This window comes from Myotis lucifugus, unplaced genomic scaffold (genome assembly GCF_000147115.1).
Source record: "Myotis lucifugus unplaced genomic scaffold, Myoluc2.0 scaffold_375, whole genome shotgun sequence".
NCBI classification, from domain to species: Eukaryota; Metazoa; Chordata; class Mammalia; order Chiroptera; family Vespertilionidae; genus Myotis; species Myotis lucifugus.
In genome coordinates, this window is record NW_005871423.1 from 823,994 (window position 1) to 844,787 (window position 20,794).

The 20,794-nt window shown below is 35.0% G+C and overlaps 1 protein-coding gene across 9 annotated transcripts in view; it reads left to right on the top strand.

Annotated features, from left to right (window-relative positions):
- The window catches only part of TET2 (tet methylcytosine dioxygenase 2), a 122,081-nt gene that overhangs the window by 55,524 nt on the left and 45,763 nt on the right, over window positions 1-20,794 (top strand). The window lies entirely within an intron of this gene.

The following is a 20,794-nucleotide window of genomic DNA, read 5'->3' on the forward strand; positions in this document are numbered from 1 at the left end:
ATAGTATATCATAAATGTTTGCCATGTATAGTAGTAACAATCATAATGCTTATTCTTACAAAAAATGCCATGAAGCCTTTCAATAAAATCTAATTATCTTTAACTAAATAGCATGAAAACTGAAAAGAAAGGGTGATTTCAGTGTTTCTCTATCGTAACATCTTAGGATCAATTGCCAGAGCATGAAATATATGTTTAAGAAAAGGAATGAAAGGACTTTTAAAACTTTGTAATTTTTGAGTTATATTTATTACAAAAAGCCTGAATTCTTATTCAACACATTATAATTTTAACTAGAGGCCCAGTGCACAAAATTCGTGCACTGGTAGGGTCCCTAGTGGCTGCCGGCTGCCAGCCGGGTACTCCCTCCCTTTCCTCAGCCGGCCCCACCCCCTGGTCAAACTCCTGGACAACTCCCGGTCAAGGGGACAATTTGCATACTCTGCTTTTATTATACAGGATTATTTAAAACTTAAAGTAGCTGGGAGTGGTGGTACTTTAAATCTTTATAAGATTGGTGGGTCTGTAGCAGTCTTCCAATGTTGGAAATGCTGGAGTGGGTTCTGAGGAAAAGACTTAGAATTTTTAAAGTATTTTCAACAGAAAGAAATACATTTTCCCAGCATTGCTTCAATAATGCAATTTTAAACATCCACTCAAAGCATTAGCTGCAGTTAAGATGAGGCAGTGGTGTGTGTGTGTGTGTGCATGTGTGTGTATATCTGTGTAAGTGCACAAGCGTTTGGCTCCAGTGATTTCACCATCTTTTTTATGCTGCATGTTGCCACACACACACACACACACACACACAGAGAGAGAGAGAGAGAGAGAGAGAGAGAGAGAGAAATAGAGAGAGAGAGAGAGAGAGAGAGAGAGAGACAGAACATTGAAACATGGGAACGAGTTTGCCTTGAATTGTAGGAAACTGAAAGGGGGTCAGAATGCCTACTCAGTTCTGGGATTCTAACCCATAAGCTCTTCCAGCAGAGCAGTGCTGAGTTTTGATGAAATGCCATAATGAGTGGCCTGGGTAATATTGGAACTGTAAGTCAGGACATTCGAATAGAAACATCTGACAGTTCAGAGTTCTGCTTTCTTCAGATGTGATTAAAGCAATTTTCCCATTAGGACATTAACCACCATTTTCTTCTACCCTTTGTTCTCTTCTCACATGAAATTAATTTAGCTTCAGCGTACTTTATGATCTTGATTGCTAACCGTGGGCTTAGAAGGCAGTGTAAAACATTTCCACACTGTGACTATTAGAGTTAGTGGAGTTGGAATTTGGCTAGAGGCCCTGGGGAAGATGGAAGAGGACAAGTAGAGTAAAAAGTAAGATTTTTAAAGCCAAAGACTAAAACAAATGAATGTTCAAGTGTGTTTATTTCACTGTAGTTCTTTGAAACAGGTGAGCGGGAGGAAGTTCAAAGGAAATATGGTTTTGAATTTTAACAAAGCCCTTTCAAGGAAATGTTGGTACTTCTGGTTACGACAGCCCTGTAACCTTTAAGAGTTAATCTGAGAGGTTCTTTTTCTTCATCCTAATTCAGTGCTTCCTTTAACTGGTGGATTTATCTTATGGTGCCATACTTATAAGATGGAAATTAAAACCAGAGTTCTTATACCCATGGCAACATGGAAAAGAGAAGGAAACAAGGGAAAGCTACTTTTAGGGGGTTGGTGACATTTTGAATGCACATTGCTTCAGATTTATAGTGGATATACCATATCCACTATATAATTCATATATAATTGAAGTGTAAAAGTGATGTATTTTGGGATTTTTTGTTTTGTGTTGTTAATCCTCACCCGAGGATATTTTTTCCATCGATTTTTTTCTTTTTAGAGAGAGTGGAAGGGAAAGGGAGAGGCAGAGAGAAACATTGAAATGAGAATGACACATTGATTGGTTGCCTCCTGCACACACTCCAACCAGGGCCAGGGAACCTGCAACCGAGGTCCATGCCCTTGACCAGAATCAAACCCGGGACCCTGCAGTCCATGGGCCAATGCTCTATCCACTGAGTCAAACTGACTACGGCCAAAAGTAATTTTTTGACACAAGAAATTTTATCTGATAATTTTAAGCAGAAAATTTATGACATTTTCTATTAGATTTTTTCTCTAGAAAATGATATTGTTCTATGAAAAATGCCATAAACTTGGATCATTCCGTAATCTATTAACTTGAAGCTATTCCAAACAAAAAGCTAATTCATCTTTTAACAGATATAGTTAAAGTCATGATAACAGATGTGTATAGCTATGTGTGTTGGGCAAACCATTGACCAAATTAATTTTAAATGCACCATTTGATTTGACATGTAAATTAGGAACATGTACATTTGTGAGATCTAAATAATGCAGTGGTTATGTGGAAATTATTTTGCAGGTAATTAGGTTTTACTTTGAATTCAAATCGTATTTTTAATGCAGACATATGTGGAAGTATATTTTTAGTTTTTCTCAATGCTTAGATTTAGTGAGTTTACAATCTTCTAAAAATATTATTTTTTTCTCTCCTTACCGTTCCTGGCAAGTCCTATGAAGATAAACATCAGTGCAATGCTATCTTAAAGGAACAATCACCAGATTACACCCTGAGAGCACACTTTTCTCTTAACTTTAACTCATAACAGCCTATTAAAAAATTAATGCTTTTCTATGTATTTTGGGAAAGTAAAGTTTACACAGGATAGCTTAATGTAAATAAAACTTTTTCTGGGAAATTGAATTTTCCTGTTTTCCTTATTTTATTTTTTCAAATTATGCTTCAGGGTTGTTTTTATAAAAACTATACCTAATTCATGGCACAGTTGGAAGAATTTAGAAAAAACAGGGATTTTTGTGGTCACATTATCAAAAGTTTAATTGTTCACTTCAAAGCTGATGAAATTTTTGATGTATGAGCATAATAGCATTTCTATATTTAGAAAATAATTATAAAAGGCTAAGTTTTTATTCTTATTTTATTTAATAGTATCCTTAATTGCAATTTTATACTACTGTAGTCTCTCAACTCTGATTTTATTTCTATTATTTAGTATATAAAAAATTCCCTTATGCCAGTCCTCATGCTTCCATTACATTCTTAAATGTGATTTGGTATTGGACAATTAGGAGTGGCTTTCTTGATGTGGCAGATGGGAATGTAGAGATCACAAAGCCAGCTTATAAGATTTAATTTGAAAATTAAGCATTCAGAAGGAAGGGAGTTGGGGTGGGGGCTGGATGAAATAAAGGAATTAAGAAAAAAAAAACACACACCTCCTAGACAGTATGGTGATTACCACAGGGAAAGGGGGTTAGAGGTAGGTAGAAGAGGGTAAAGGGGAGATAAATGATGATGGAAGAAGACTAGACTTTAGGTGGTGAAAACACTATACAATATACAGATGATGTATTATAGAATTGCACACTTGTAACCTATATAATTTTATTAACTAATGTTACCTCAAAAACTCAACAAAAATATATTAAAAATGAATAAATAACACAAAAAATTCTAAGTACTTACTTACCTCTTAACATACAGTACCTTACTTAATGTTGTTAATATGTTCTGCAACTCTAAATGAGAAAACATATAAGGCAACTGATTTTACCATAGGCTAATCGATGTAAACAGGAGTTAAGTTCCTACAGCATCTCATCAACTTTGAGCAAAATGACATTATTCGAGGTCTTGCTGTATGTATACATGATAAAAATCATTTGGGGCATTAATTAAATGACTGCTGCTTTTAAAGTTATCAAAAAATGTTACTATTAATTTCAGAGTTATGAGTTACTGTTTCAAAACTTTTATTTCAGGTTGAGGATTTGTAACTGTCTCTGAATATTTTCACCAGGACAGAAGAGATTTTGAGCTTAGGCAAGAATTTAGAACAGATATGTAATTGGAAGAAATAAGACAAAGAAAACAGTTCAGTGTTTACATGTTTAATTTGACGGTAAAGCAAGACTTGCATATATACAGGTCCTTGGCTCTGGAAGATGAATACAGAGCTCTTTACAGATAAGTTATGAATGATGACATTAATTTATATTCTCCAAGACCACAAGTTCTCATTAATGCCTCAAGGTCCATGTACATATTAAAACTGCATAAAATGATCATATACATCTGACTTAGAGTTTTCTAATGTGTGTTCCTCTGGGATATTGGTTTTACCGGATACTCTGTATACAGTGCATCTGTAACCAGCCTACGTGTGTGCAAAATGCCCCATATCACAGTGACATTTTAAAGGTCCCATCATTCATATTAAATGCTTTGAGGCCTTTCATTAAAGAAAGTTTTCAATTTGTCTTTAACTCAGTCTTTCTTACTTACTCTTCCTTAGTCTGACCCTTTTTAAAAATACATATTAATATCTAATAGAACCAGTGTTTCATAAATCACATGTGATGTGACTCTCTTCCAATAGTGTGGATGTGTTCTTGTGTTCATGCACCAACTTGTACATATTCATCTCTAGTTTATTAGCAATGCCCTTATAAAGAGACTTGAAAGAGATGTCAAAAATGTATCACTTTGGGGCAGACACCACTGCCCAGGATCTGCTTTTTAACTTGAAAAACCAGAACCCAATTTTATCTTTCCCTCAGAAAGTCATTTGTTCTAATCAAACTCATAAGAGGTTGATGTTTAAACAGATTTATGCCTTTATCAATTCATAATCAGAAACTCAACAATTCCAGGGATCAAACTATGATTTCTGTTCATTGTCCAAAGTACTTGCATTAAGGATACCCAATGTTTCTTGGAGGCAAAGAGTCTTAAATAATATTTTATTATCTAGACCGCAATGAAGAAAGCTCCTTAGTCATCTATTTCACACAGAAGAATTTGCTTGCCTAATAAATGTACTCATATCAGCCAATCCAGAGCTTCCCTTCCCAGGACAGTATGGATAAGGAGTGTCAAGTCTATATCTCTGCCCTGAGCGGCCAGACCCCTTCTATTCACACTGTGCTCAGCAGTGGGACAGCCCTGCATTTCATATCTACCTCTGGCTCGGATCAGCTTGCCAAGCCACTTTACTCCTTTAGCTTCTGCTTACTTATATGTAAATGAGGTGAAAATTATACCTCCCAGACCAAAAGTAGTCTTTATGATGGCATTTCAATGACACCCGGTACATATTTATTCCTGCCAGTGTTAGAGAATTACAGCATTGTAGGACTCATAAAGACCTTTGATGTATTCTTGTTCATTTCCCTCTATGACATTAGAGATTTTTTTTTTAATTATGATTTGTGGAGGTTGTGACTTGCTCAGAAATTCATATCCAGAACTAGAAATCAGCCTTCTTGTTCTGAATAGCTGTTCTCATAATATATGTATCTTATCTTCTGCATTAAATAATTAAAAATCCTTGAAGATAGAGACCATATTTACTTCTGGATCCCATAAATTGTGTTCCCAGAAGAAAAATCTTTCCTGTGCAAAAAAAAAAAAAGTATCGTTTTTCTATTTTTCTTTCGATACCATTTAAAATGTGCACTACAGTTTTGGGTGATCTAAGACATTTATCGGATATTTTAACAGAACACAGAAGATAAAGATGAGAGTAATCTTCATAATGTATGGGAGAACACGTTTCTGATGAATATGTGCTCATATGTAGTTGATGTTTCTTATTTTCCTAATGCTTTAAACACTAGAGAAATTATTTTAATTTTTTTTCCTTCTGGATTGACTAAAGTTATTTCACTTATATTATGAAATAATGGTGGCAGTTTTCTTTAGGACTGGCACATATCTTAAACTGATAGCCCATTGAGGTTTAACAGCATTTCCATCTTTAAGTTGAATATTTATTTTACCCTCAAGAATAACTTTGTAACACCCTACAAAAATTACTGAAACACAATAATCACTAATTGTTCCAAAATAGGAGGAAGAAAATGACTAGATTGTCATGGTAACTAGCAGATAAGGTCTAGATCAGTATGAAGACGGAGCTGTTCAAGGTTGCAGTAAACATTTCAGAAACACAGGGCCATGCCTTTTGAGACCATCATAGGAAACAACCACTTTGATAAGGACCAGATTCCATGAATATATTAAGTGCATAATTGCCAAAATGCCTGTGTTGCAAGGATTCCTAGTATAGAATTCTTAGTAAAATGTCAGATGTGTTATTAGTTTGTTTCATGTTAATACTTTAGATGCCCTTGGACACAATGGAATACTACTCAGCCATAAAAAAAAATCTTACCTGTTGGACAGTATGATTGTACCTAGAGAATATTATGCTAAGTGAGATAAGTCTATCAGAGAAAGACAAATACCATATGATTTCACTTATATGTGGAATCTAATGAGCAAAATGAACTAGCAAATGAAACAGAAATAGACTCATAGAAACAGAGAACAGACTGAGAGCAGTCAGAGGGGAGAGAGTAAGGCAGCTGGGTGAAAAAGGTGAAGAGGTTAAAAAAAAAATCTCACAGACACAGGTAACAGTATGGTGATTACCAGAAGGTGAAACAGACTGTGAGAGATAGAAGAGGGTAAAAGGGGGATAAATGGTGATGGGGTGATGAACACAAAATACTATATGAAAATGACGTATTATAGAATTGTACCCCTGAAACCTATATAATTTTATTAACCAATGTCACTCCAATACATTCAGTACAAAAATAAAAATTTAAAACTTTGCCGAAACCGGTTTGGCTCAGTGGATAGAGCGTCGGCCTGCGGACTGAAGGGTCCCGGGTTCGATTCCGGTCAAGGGCATGTACCTGGGTTGCGGGCACATCCCCAGTAGGAGATGTGCAGGAGGCAGCTGATCGATGTTTCTCTCTCATCGATGTTTCTAACTCTCTATCTCTCTCCCTTCCTCTCTGTAAAAAAATCAATAAAATATATTTAAAAAAAAAAAACTTAGCTGACACACTAATATAGTTGTCTTCTATATCTTGATAGTTTTGTTTCTTTTTCCATTCCTATTTTAGGGCTGAAGACATGGGACTGTGTATCCAATAACATAAAATTAACATATTGATTAATTAAGATCATCTTGGTGAATTGGATGTTTATTATATAATTTGGCTTCAAGACTTTGTTCATATCATACTATATCAATGAGACTTACTCTGATTATAGTACTTAATACTGCAACCTACAACCCTTCCCTGGTACTCTTGATCCCCCATTACCTGCCCTGTTATTTCTTCATTTTCCCCTTAGCACTCAATGTCTTCATACTATACCATACAATTTGTTCCTTATTATGTTTATCGTTTCTCTCCCCACTAAAATATCAGGTCCAAGAGGCAGGATTGTTTGTCTCTTTTCTTCAGTGGTATAATGCTGTTGGCTATAATAGTGGCTAGCACATAGCATATATTCAATAATATTTGTTGAATAAAAGAATAAGTACATTGATAGGTTATTTTTATAATTACCACTGTCATTATATTAAAAAAAAAAACATTGATTATGAACCCTGTCATAAATTACAAGAAGTTCTTATATATTATTTGAAATCATTCTATTGGGTTTATTGGGGAAAAAATACCTCAGCATATAAAAATGAAAGCATCAAATATATTATGGTAGTCTCCCCCCCCACCCCATTCTCCCTATGGTGTCTTCTTGACTAGATTCCATAATTTTTACAGCATCATCTGGTTGTTGGAATGATTTTATTCCAGTCTTTGAAACTCAGTCCTGTTTATCTTAAAACTTACAAGTCAAGCCCGATTCAGTACTCTTCTTCCCCCAAACAGGCTTAACCTCTGGCTCCAATACTTTACTTGGAGAGCAAGAGAGTCTCACTCTAAACATGTGCCCCCACCTCACCCTTTCTTTTAAGCACCAGACACTAGGAGGTTGGGCAGGTCTAAGGAAGAATGAAAAAAGCTTAGGGCCCCGTATTCACCTAAGCAAGGCTGCAGGACATTGGGTGTTTCTATTTTGTAGCTGACATTGACTAGCATCAGAGGCCCTCTGTGGAGCAGGCCAACAAATACTAGCTCTCCCTTGGCAACATGGGCTCTTCAGAGGGGCCTGCAGGGCTCGCATGCATAGCTCCCTGATATGGGAAGTCTGTTTCCCATTCATCTCTGCTGTCACCACACACACTTCAGCTTTGCCTGCAGGGAGTCCACCTTTCTGCTGGGGTCTGCTTGCCCACTGGACAGATCCTCAGGTAGGGTATCAGTGAGATAAACCCAAACTACTACAGTTTCTGCAGTGCTTTTTTTTTTTTTTAATTGAAAAATGTTAAACTTTTTATTTTATCTTATTTTATTATTGTTTAAAGTATTGCGTATGTTTCCTTTACCCCTTCTCCAGCCACTCCCACCCCCCCCGCATATGCCCCCACCTCCTCAGTGTCTGTGTCCATTGATAGAGTGTATGCTGTGCCCTAGAGGGTGTCTGAGTAAGGCCAGCCAGCTCACAATTAGCCATTATAATGATGGCGCCGATTGAAACTGAAAAATTTATTCAGATAATTGTTATAATTCATGAGAAACAAATAATGCCTGTGTCAAATCCCATGTCTAATTATGTTTGATGATCTTTTTCCTTGGCACATATTAGTTTGATGAAAGAGACCAAGACTAAACTCAAATTAGAAAAATAATCCCAATAATCCCAGGATTAACAGATATGTTGAGAACTGACAAAAAAGCATGCCCATCTTATCAGCTGGGACACTGGTTGACTAGCGCTGCAAACTGTAAGCGGATTTATTTCTAAACTGTCAGTTGTCTCCACACCTTAAACTCAGGCTTCTATCTGTAAGCCTCTTCTCTAATCTCCAGGGACATTCCTCCTGACGCTCCTTCCTCAAATAATCTACACATTATTAAATTTTGTCTATACTGTTATTTTAAGATAAGAAACAAATTTTAAAACTTCGCACATTGGAACAAAACAGTATCTACTGAGGACTATGAAAAACCTGGCAAGGCCTCCCCGGTAAGCATGTAACACACCGAGGCACTCGCAGTGTACACGTTTGTCATATGTGTGCGGCTGCTTGTTTAATTAATGCACTTCTGGAAATGCAAGAACGTTGAGATTTTGACATGCTTGTATATTCATTGGTTCTTTTTAGAGATGTGAAATACATCTTCACAGATTTTTTAATATTGAGGTTGAAATTTCTTATCAGATGAGAAACATAAATGTCAGTTTTGCCAAAAAAAGGTTAATTCATCCCATATGCCCCATACTGAATGCATATATGAAGCATTATATTCCAGACTTAACATGTAGCTTTGATACACTAATTAAGCTGTTGAAAATATATGTTTTGGATCGATGGTTATTTTCCTTTAAAATGTTAGCTTTAACATTAAATTTTAAAAGTTTTTATTTCATAAGTAATGCCCTCTAAAAAATCACTTTGCTTACCATCAGAGTGGGACTTCACCACCACACTAATTTGATGTATTAATTAAAAAACAAAGTCAAACTAAATAAAGGGAATTTGATAGATACAGAAGACAGGGATTGAAACCAACATTTTAGAGCAGCCCTGTCTGTAGGGACATTTAACAGACAATGCTGAGGCGCATCATCCTGCACATACCTTGAAATAAATGTAAAATTGACAAATTATGTCTCATTTTGGTAGGAAGACTCTAAAACAATTTTGGAGAATAGTGCCATCTATTCAATAGGCATTGTCAAATATATCATCTTTATTTAACATTTCCCACGTCAAGAACAAATTAATTCCTAACAGCCGAATTACTGATTGGGGCAATGCCTGTCAGGGGGCGTGCCAGAGACAGATACAATAGTTTCCCAAAGAGGCTGCTGGAACACCTGGCCTTTAGGAGATGCAGTCCCTGCAAATAATGAGTCTTAAGAATTCACCTCCCCCAGTAATTTGCATATATCAATAAACAAAACTCATTTGATGATGGCAGAGTATTTTATGTATTTTTAATATTAGGACATGAAGTCAGGTTTATACAGAAAAAATATATACTGCCTTATAGTATGGCCACTATACAGATCTATAAATTGACTCTTTGATCTCCTTGAAAAAAAGCTGACATGAGATTTAAAGGATGTGTGTGTTGTTTCTCTCTTAGAACAGTAAGAGACACACCACCAATGATATCAATAAACCAAAAAATAAAAGCAAAAAACAAAAGCCCTCTTCACAAATTTTGAGCATCATCTACAGCTTTATGTGGGGAGAGATACAGCCTCCATTCTTGAGTGATTCAGAGAGAGTCAAATGGTCCTGAGCTAAATTACAACCCTGAATGCATATTGGTGAAATGAGATGCTGATCCATTTGCACACTAATGTGCTATTTTTAAGTCATGCATCATAGCATCTTCAAAGAGGCCTGTCATAATTATGATGGATTAGACTGCAGAGTCAGTCCTAGATGCAGTAATTGTTTCACAGATGCTGCCGATGTGACTCGACTTCATAACAAATTACTTTCAGAGAGGTAGGAGAAGGAGCAAAATCAAATACCAAAGGAAAACTGCTGTGGCTAAACCCTGTTTTAGTCTTAGGAAACTTAAATGTTACCTACTAGTCAAAAGGCCAGTATTTTCCACTTAGATAAACATGCTTCATAAACGTATTCCTCTGACATAGAGGATGAAGGTTGATGTACTTGGCATTTTTAAAGTCCTCAATTCCTTTCTCAGTCTCTCTCATACATTATGAAAAATTATTCTGAAGCATTAGCTGAAATCATTGAGTGGTCATATTATACTATTGCATAAATGCTATTTAGATTGTACTAGAGACCCGATGCACAAAATTCGTGCAAGGGGCTCCGCCCTCACAGCCCCAGCTTCATCCGGAAGGTCATCCGGAGGATGTCCAGAAGGTTGTTCAGCTGGCTGGTCTAATTAGCATATTATGCTTTTATTATTATAGCTTTCCCGGTTATAATTTGACCTTTGGAATTTCCAAAATTATTGGTGGTATTTATAACTAATAGAACTACTACTCTTTTTGGTTCCTTAGAAGGCCATACTTTAAGGGGAATATTAGACTTAGAATAAAAGAATAAACATACATGATATGACTAGTAGGCTCTAACTTATAACATTTGAAATTGTGACTTAATTAACATCTGTCATTGTGATAAGTACAGTGGGGCCTTGACTTACGAGTGTCCCGACTAACTGAGTTTTTTGAGATACTAGCTGTCTCTCCACCGATTTTTTGCATTGAGTTGACAGAGTAATTTGAGTTAACGAGCTCCTTAACGAGCTCGGTCTCGGAACGAATTAAACTCTAAGTCAAGGCCCCACTGTAATTTCTAAAACTGCTTCTTTAGGCTTTAAAAAAAAATGCCGAAGCTGGTTTTAGAATTTAAGTGTTACATTTTTTTCACTCTTAAAGTCTCTTTCCTTTTTGGCAAATCTATGAAGAAACCTCATGCTGTACCATGTAATCAAAACCCCTGAGCGTGCGTGGGTGTGTGTGTGTGTGTGTGTGTGCACCATTTCAATAATAAGCTACTTACTACATTTTAATTAGCAAAGATAACTGTTAGAGTAAAGCAGGCAAACACATGCCATAATTTTTCCTAGGTTAAGAGTTCAGTAAGTAGCCTTGGCCAGTGTGGTTCAGTTGGCTGGGTGTCATTCTGTGCATGGAAAGGTTTTGGTTTCACATCAATGTTTCTCTCTCCTTGTCCTTTCCACCCCTCTCTCAAAATCAGTAAAAATACTGGGGATCAAGCCTACACTCCAGGCATGTGCCCTGGCTTGGAATCAAACCGGGATCTCCTGGTTCAAAGGTCGACGCTCAACCACTGAGCCACACCAACAGATTCAACTATTTCTTGACTAATGAACTGTGACTGTGTACTTCACACAAATGAACTGATGTGAGCTCCAGTTCTCTCAATGACATTATCAATAGAGACTTATAAATTGTCCTCAAATATTTCATTAATTTAAAATTAATTTAAAAAAATCTTTACTGTTGAAGGTATTACATGCGTCCCCTTTTTTCTCCCATTGACCCCTTATTATCCGCCCCTGCCCTTTGCCCAAGGCCTTCACCACCCTATTGTCTGTGTCCATGGCCTATGCATATATGCATAAAAGTTCTTTGGTGATCTCTTCCCACCCACCCACCCCGCCTTCCCTCTGAATTCTACAGTCTATTCCATGCTTCCATGTCTCTGGATCTGTTTGGTTCAACAGTTTATTTTGATCATTAGATTCCACATATGAATGAGATCATGTCTTTCTCTGACTGGCTTATTTTGCTTAGCATAATACTCTCCAGATCCCTCCATGCTGTCTCAAAGGGTAAGAGATCCTTCTTTTTTTACTGCTGCATAGTATTCCATGGTATAAATATACCACAGCTTTATTATCCACTCATCTAATGAAGGGCACTTGTGCTGTTTCCAGATCTTAGTTATTGTACATTGTGCTACTGTGAACATAGGGATGCATATATTATTTATTTATTTATTTCATTTTTTATTAAATTTATTGGGGTGACATTGGTTAATAAGATTATGCATATTATTTCTGATTGGTGTTTTGGGTTTCTCAGGGTATATCCCTAGGAGTGGGAGCACTGAGTCAAAGGCAGTTCCATATTTAATATTTTGAGGAAACTCCATACTGTTTTCCATAGTGGCTGCACCAGTCTGCATTCCCACCAGCAGTGCACTAGGCTTCCCTTTCTCCACATCCTCGCCAGTATTTGTCATTTGTTGATTTGTTGATGGTAGCCATTCTGACAGGTGTAAGGTGATACCTCATTGTCTTTTTAATTTGGTGATCAGTGACTTTGAGCATTTTTTCATATGCATCTTGGCCTTTGTATGTCCACTTTCAAGAAGTGCCTATTTATGTCCTTTACCAATTTTTTAATTGGATGGTTTGTCTTCCTTTTGTAAAGTTGTATGAGTACCCTATGTATTTGGAGATTAACCCCTTATCAGATGTATCATTGCCAAATATGTTCTCCCATAAAGTGGGCTCTCTTTTCATTTTGTTGATGGTTTCTTTTGCTGTGGAGAAGCTTTCTATTTTGATGTAGTCCCATTTGTTTATTTTGCCCTTAGTTCTTTTTGCCATTGGAGATGTATCTGCAAACATATTGCTACAAGAGATGTCTGAGATTTTGCTGCCTATGGTTTCGTCTAGGATTTTTATGGTTTCATGTTTTACATTTAAGTCTTTTATCCATTTTGACTTTATTCTTATGTTTGATGTAAGTTGGTGGTCTAGTCTCATTTTTTGCATGTGACCTGTCCGATATTCCCAAAACCATTTATTGAAAAGACTGTCTTGACTCCATTGTATATTCTTGCCTCCTATGTAAAATATTAATTGAGCCTAATGGCTTGGGTTGATTTCTGGGGTCTCTGTTCCATTGATCTATATGTCTATCCTTGTGCCAGTACCAAGCAATTTTGAGAATAGTGGCTTTGTAGTATAAGTTGATATCTGGTATTGTGATCCCTTCAACTTTGTTCTTCTTTGTTAAGATTGCTGCAGCTATTTGAGATCTTTTTTGGTTCCATATAAATTTTTGAAGTATTTGTTCTAGATCAAATATGCCATTGGTAATTTAATAGGGATTGCACTGAATCTATAGATTGCTTTGGGTAGTGTGGACATTTTAGTGATATTAATTCTACCAATCCATGGACATGGTATATTCTTCCACTTGTTTACATCTTCCTCTATCTCTTTTTCAACATCCTATAGTTTTCCGAGTACAAGTCTTTTACCTCCTTGCTTAAGTTTATTCCTAAGTATCTTAAATTTTTTGTTGCAGTGGTTAATGGGATTGTTTCTTTAGTTCCTCTTTCTGAGAATTCATTATTGGTGTATAAAAATGCCATCAATTTCTGAGTGTTAATTTTGTATCCTGCTACATTGCTGAATTCGTTTATTAAATCTAGTAGTTTTTTTTTGGTGGAGTCTTTAGGGTTTTATATGGACAGTATCATGTCATCTGTGAATAATGAGAGTTTTACTTCCTCCTTTCCAATGCAAATGCCTTTTATGTTTTCTTCTTGTCTAATTGCGGTGGCTAGTACTTCCAGTACTATTTTGAATAAGTGTGGTGAAAGTGGACATCCCTGTCTCGTTCCGTCTTAGGGGAAATGGTTTTAGTTTTGCCCATGAGTATGATGTTGGCTGTAGTTTGTCATATATGGCTTTTATTATGTTGAGGTATGATCCCTCTATTCCCACTTTGTTGAGAGTTTTTATCAAAAATGGGTGTTGATTTTGTCGAATGCTTTTTCTAAGTCTATTGATATGATCATGTGATTTTTGTCTTTCAGTTTCTTTATGTGATGTATCATATTTATTGATTTGTGAATATTGTACCAGCCTTGCATTCCTGGAAGAAATCCCACTTGGTCATGTTGTGTGAACTTTTTAATATATTGCTGGACCCGATTTGCTAATATTTTGTTGAGGAGTTTAGCATCTGTGTTCATCAGGGATATTGGCCTATAATTCTCTTTGTAGTGTCTTTATCTGACTTTGGAATTAGGATAACGCCAGTCTTATAAAAATAAAAATTCTTGTAAGTGTTCCTTCCTCTTGAATTTTTTGGAACAGTTTGGAATAGTTAATTCTTCTTTGAATGTTTGGTAAAACTCCCCATGAAGCCGTCCAGATCAGGGCTTTTATTTACTGGGAGTTTTTTGATTACTGCTTCAATTTCCTAAGTTATTATTGGCCTATTCAGGTTTTCTGATTCTTCCTGATTCAGTTTTGGAAGATTGTATTTTTCTAAGAATTTGACCATTTCATCCACATTGTCCAGCTTATTGGCATATAGTTGCTCATAATATTTTTTTACAAACCTTTGTATTATTGTGATGTCAGTTGTTACTTCACCGCATTTGTTTTCTGATTTTAATTACTTGGTTCCTCTCTCTTTGTTTCTTGATGAGTCTGGTTAAAGGTTTGTCAATCTTGTTTATCTTTTCAAAGAACCAGCTCTTGGTTTCAATAATCTTTTGTATTGTTTTTTAGTCTATATGTCATTTATTTCTGATTTAATCTTTATTATTTCCTTCCTTCTACTTACTCTGGTCTTTTCTTATTGTTCTCTTTCTAATTCTTTAATTTGTAGGATTAAATAGTTTATTATTAATTTTTCTTGTTTTTTGAGGTAGGCCTGTAGTGCTATGAACTTCCCTCTCAGGACTGCTTTTGCTGTGTCCAATTTATTTTGGGTTGTTGTGTGTTCATTTTCATTTTTTTCCTGGATTTTTGTTGTTGTTTTTTTCTTGATCTCATTATTGATAACCCATTCATTGTTTAATAACATGCTATTTAGCCTCCATGTGTTTGAATGTTTGAGTGTTTTTATTGTAGTTGATTTCTAATTTCATTCCATTGTGATCTGAAAAGTTGCTTGATATGATTTCAAGTTTCTTGAACTTGTAGAGCCTTGTTTTGTGTCCTAACATATGATCTATCTTTGAGAATGGTCCATGTGCACTTGAGAAGAATGTATATTCTGCAGCTTTTGGGTGAAATGTTCTATAAATTTTAATTAAATCCATATGATCCAGTGTGACATTTAGAGTCACTGTTCCCTTGTTAATTTTGTCTGGAAGATCTAACCAGTCAGCAGGCTGTTAAAGTCCCCTACTATGACTGTATTGCTGTCTATCTCTCCCTTAAAGTCCTCCAGAAGTTTTTTTTTAATTATGTATATATAATTAAAATATATATTTAGGTACTCCTATATTGGGTGTGTATATGTTTACCAGAGTTATAGTCTCTTGTTGGATCATTCCTTCTAATATTATGTAGTGACCTTCATTGTCTCTTGTGATGGCCTTCATTTTGATGTCTATTTTGTCAGATATGAGTATTATTATCCCAGCTTTCTTTTTATTTCCATTTGCATGGAAATAGTTTTCTATCCCTTCACTCTCATCCAATGTGAAGGTGGGTCTCTTGTATACAGCATATATTTGGGTCATGTTTTCATATCCATTCAGATACCCTGTCTTTTAATTGGAGCATTTAATCCATTTGTATTTAAGGTTATTATTGATAGGTAATTATTTAGTGTCATTTTAATTCTTTGTACCTATGTTTCTCTCACTACATTTCTTCTTCTCATTACAACAGTTCCTTTAGAATTTCTTGCAGTGCTGGTTTGGTGGTGATAAACTTCTTTAGCCATTTTTTTTTTTTTTTTGGTCTTGGTCTCTGAGAAGCAAAAGCAATGTCACACAAAAATACGTATCTCTATATCAAAAAGTTACATTCATTAGGAAAACACTTGTTTAACTTTAGAAAAAGTTTTCTTTTCTCCCCCCTAAATTTGTAAAAATAACCTATCAATTCTATTTTCACTGATTAGCAGGTAGATATCTACAATAATTGGAATTTTTTGTCTTATACATAAATTATTCAATATATAAGCTTGAAAAATACTTTGTATAAATAACTAATAATTACAGCATGAAAGCTTTTCTAATATTTCTGCAATGAGCAAAATGAACAGTTATCATTTCTCTTTTTTATTAAAAATAATGCTTGTCAATGTCAGCATGAAAACAATAAGTCATTTAAAGAGTGCTGTGCAAGTGGGTTAGTGGATCATACAATATCCCGGATATGTATACATACAAAGTGTGGTTTGGGACACATTGAAGTCAAAGAAAATAATTTTCTTTCTCCCTCTAAAAAGGCACTTGATTGGTTTAAAATTTCTGAATCAGATTCATAGGTTAATAACAAATAAGCTTCAAATAAAAAATTATTCTCATCCTAAAATGGAAAGGTTCATAATTTTTCTGCCCTCCCTGAGAAAGCTAAACATTTAACTTTCCATATCTAATAGTTGTGCTCACTAAAAGAATTGCTGTCACAGAATAGTTATGAAATTACTTTAAATTAGTATTTTTAAATGGCTATTGAGTTTAAAACTCCTTATTAAAATACATTCCATTGCCTGGCTGCTGTGGCTCAGTTGATTGAGCATCATTTCATGCACCAACAGGTTGCCAGGTGGATTTCTGATCAGGGTACATGCCCGGGTTGCAGGCTCCATCCCAATAGGGGCTGTGCAGAAGGCAGCCGACTCATCGATTCTTCTATCTCCCTCTTCCTCTCTCTCTCTTAAAAAAAAAAAAATTCATTGAAAATCACCTTCATTTCTTCTTAGGAGTTAGTATGCTCATAAAAGATTTGCAAACTCCATCTGTTGTAATTCTGCCTTTGACATTTTAAAGAATGTCCAAATGATGTGGAATGGATCATAATAGAGAATAAAAATGCTTAAAATATTTTATATCTAGAAAAATAGGACAATCTACATCGTATACAGAGCATGCAAATATCATATAGATCATAACATAAATGTGGGGCGGGCTGGGGGAAGGGAGGGAGGCCCTGGCTGGCAGCTGGTGAATTGATTTTGCAGTTGTCAAAAGAAGATATATTTTATTGTACTATTTGGAAAGCTAATTGATCTAATCTGAGCTTATTTCTATGCCCCTTAATTTTTGAAAAATGGTAGTACCTTGACTTTGGAGAATCCTCTCACATTTAATTTAAAAAATCAATTTTTATGATTCTAGAACCTAGAATTTTTTGTTAAGGTTATCGATGATTAAGAGTATTAGTCTAGCTTTGAGCTGTCCAATAAATTGCAGCATAAATCACATGTGAAATTTTAAAATTTTCAGTATACACACTAAAATAAGTAAAAAGAAACTAGTGAAATTAATGATATTTTACTTAATATATCCAAAATAATATACTGTATTTCAACATATAATCAATAGTTTTTATTTTTATTAAATTTATTGGGGTGACATTGCTTTATAGGATCATATAGGTTTCAGGAGTAGATTCTTTGTTACAAGATCTATATATTTCACTGTGTGCCCACCACCCAAAGTCAAATGATAGTTTTAAAAATTGAGTTGTTGTTGTTTGTTTTTTGTTTTTTTGTTTGTTTGTTGTTGTTGTTGTTTTACCACACTAAGGTCTTTAAAATGCAGTGTGCATTTACACTATAGTGCATCTCAATTTGGACTAACCACATTTCATTTCCTCAATAGCAATATGTGACTAGTGGCTATGCATTTATAGGCCATCTCTTAATTATTTAAAAGCAAGGAGATCTCTTAGAAATGAAGACATCCCTTGGCCCTGTTTTTTCTTTTCTTTTGTCCCGTAGGAATTATGTAATTTTATTTATTAATTAACTAGAGGCCCAGTGCACGAAATTTGTGCACTGGTTGGGTCCCTAGCAGCTGCTGGCTGCCAGCTGCCAGCCGGGGCCTCCCTCCCTTCCCCCAGCCCGCCCCACCCCCCAGTTGAACTCCTGGACGACCTCCCGGTCAAGGGGATAATTTGCATACTACACTTTTATTATATAGGATACACATGATTAAAAGTTACAGAAACAGCAAACAGTTCAAAGCAATCTTCCTCCCAATGCTATTCTTCTAGCCTCCCCAGTCCTTTTCCTGGAGGCAAAATATTATTACCAGTTTGTTGTATATTCTCCCAGAGCAGACTTTATTTTTTATTTTTTTTAATGTACATGTGTGGCATTCTTATACGTACTGTTCTGCAGCTTGCTTCATTTCGTTTAATTAGTTGGAAATATTTCCATCTGAAAATATAGATTGTTTCCTTTTGCTATTGAAAAAGGTTGTGCATACATCATTTAACATATATATGAGCATACTTGCTAGGTAAGTTCTTGAAACTAAAGGGTCAAAAAAAGTTCCTGTGATATTCTGTAGATGTTGCTAAATTGTCTTCCATTGTATTAGTATTAATTTTGGCTCCCAAGAACCATACAAGAGAGTGGTCTGTTTCACTACATGCTAGTCAACATAGTGTATTATCAAACTTTTTTATCTTTTCCAATTTAAAAAAAAAGGAATCTTGTTAGTTTTAATTTGTACTTATTTTTATTAGTGATGCTGCATATTTTCTAAATATTTAAGAGCCATTTCATTTCATTTTCTGTGAACTCCACGTCCTTTGTTCATTTTTCTATTGGATGGTTGGGGCTCTTGTCATTTTCTAGGAGTTCTATATATGAAGAAAAGTTTTATGTGACTTTTAACTTTGCTTATGGGCTTATTTTTGCATGCCTACATTTTACTGAACTTTCTAGTATGTTATGCCTTTGAGATTTGGGGTCACAAATAACTTAGTCATTAGATAATTTTTAGACAGTTTTCTTGGACTGCTTTTAATTTAGGGGGTTCATATTCATATTTTAAATTCATCTAAAATTCATTTTCATATAGGGTATCAGGGATAGATTAAACTTTATCATTTTTTTCAGACGACTACCCAATTGTTTTAATATATTTATTTGAAATGTCATCATTACCTCAAGCCATATTTCTTTTTTCTCTATTTCTGGACATTTTATTTCATTGGCCTTAATAGCACTCTATCACCTATCAATGTATAAGTACAAGCTGTTTTAAGTATGATAGCTTTACTTGCTTTTAAATATCTTTTAAAGTGGCTACTGCCCTGTTCAGGCTCTATTATGGTTCTTTTTCAGATTATTCCTGGCCATTCGATTTGTTTATTTCCCCCCCCCCCCACTAACTTTAGAATCAGCTTCTTTCATTCCTCAAAACATTCTGCTAGCATTTTTATTTAGAGTACATTAAATGAATACATTAATTTGACAATATAAAAGACCATATACCTTTCTACTTGTTTTAAATTTTTATTCCAATAGATTTTCCATGTTTCTTGTGACGTATACTTCTGGTGTTTTATATATTTTTTTTCTATTACTGTATTTTATTCCACTAACATTTCTGACTGGTTGTTGCTTTTATATATCAAGGCTATTGATTTTTTTTCTTCAGCTACTTTACTGAATTCTGATCAATTCTAATAGTTTTTCAGTTGATTCTCTTGGTAGACCAGTGTACAATCCTATCATCTGCAAATAATGATAACTTTAGTGTTGCTTTCCAGTGTTAATATCTTATTTCTTCTTCTGTTTCATTTGTCTTGGTTAGTAAGCAATGTAAGCAATGGGTTTTTTAATAGCCCAGAGGCAAAGTAATCTTGATTTTTTAAAAAGCTTATATTCTTAAAATATATGTAATAAGAAAAACTGTGGGGGAAAAAGGAATAACTATATCATGAACAGGGCAGCATTTACTTTATCTAATGGATTATTTATGTATCTTAGTGCCCATTTCTTCCTTTTCTTTCTATCATTTGGACTTTGAAATCTCCATCAATATTGGTCTAAAAAATGTTTGAATGAATGAATGAATGAAGAAATAATCATAAGATGAGCACATTTATATCAATCTAGTGAAACTGATTGAATGCTTACTTTATACTAAGCACGAACATGAACAGAGTAGAGTATTCTTAAGGAGTTTAGAGTCCAGTAAGAGAGTAGAATACAACTGAGTATGATATGTTTATTGTAGACCTTATGAAACATAATAGAAACAGTATAGAATTGGGAATGTTTAATCCTCTTGGAAAACAGAAAGAGGATTCCTAGGGAATGTGATAATCTGAGATAGTTTTAGAGGAATGTAGAAGAGTCTCTGGGCAAATTGGCGGACTAAGAAGGCATTCTGGGCAGACAACAGTATCATAATATTTATAAGTTGTTGTTATAGTTGGCCTATAAACTGTGAGAGGAAGTAGAAGGAGAGAAAAATAGAAACCTGCATATGAAAATCCATTTATATTAGGCAGGAATTCTCAATAGAAGTCGGCAGCCAGGACTGTAGAAGAAAACATAGATTCACCTAGAAAGGGCATTTTATAAACTACACTTTTCATCCCTGACTGATCTGCTGGGATG